We start from the raw sequence: 376 nt of genomic DNA on the forward strand, positions 1-376 counted from the left end.
GAAAACTAGCCATGCTGGCCAATAGGATTGTGCAGCGGGCAGGAAGAGGCAGTCAAAATAGGCCAAAGCTTTGCCTGTCTGAATGCTTTAAGATTTGTCCATGACATGAGGGTTTTGGAGGCTGAAGTAGAGTAGAGGAATATCTAGGTACCAGAACTTTATATCTGCAGCAGTTTTCCCCCGTTAACACCCAGTGACAAAAAAATAGCCAGATGGAGAACATGTTCATGGACACTTGACCTGCCAATGTTGAATGACCAGCTCTCCTCCAGTCACATAGTTCTATATGCTGTCCAGTTAAATAAATTGGCTTTTTATATCCTATCGCTGGGCTGGCCAATGTCCAGAAATTCTCCAGTCAGATGCAGGCTTAAAT

This window comes from Nanorana parkeri, unplaced genomic scaffold, assembly GCF_000935625.1.
Source record: "Nanorana parkeri isolate BGI_ZX_2015 unplaced genomic scaffold, ASM93562v1 scaffold729, whole genome shotgun sequence".
In the NCBI taxonomy this organism is placed as follows: Eukaryota; Metazoa; Chordata; class Amphibia; order Anura; family Dicroglossidae; genus Nanorana; species Nanorana parkeri.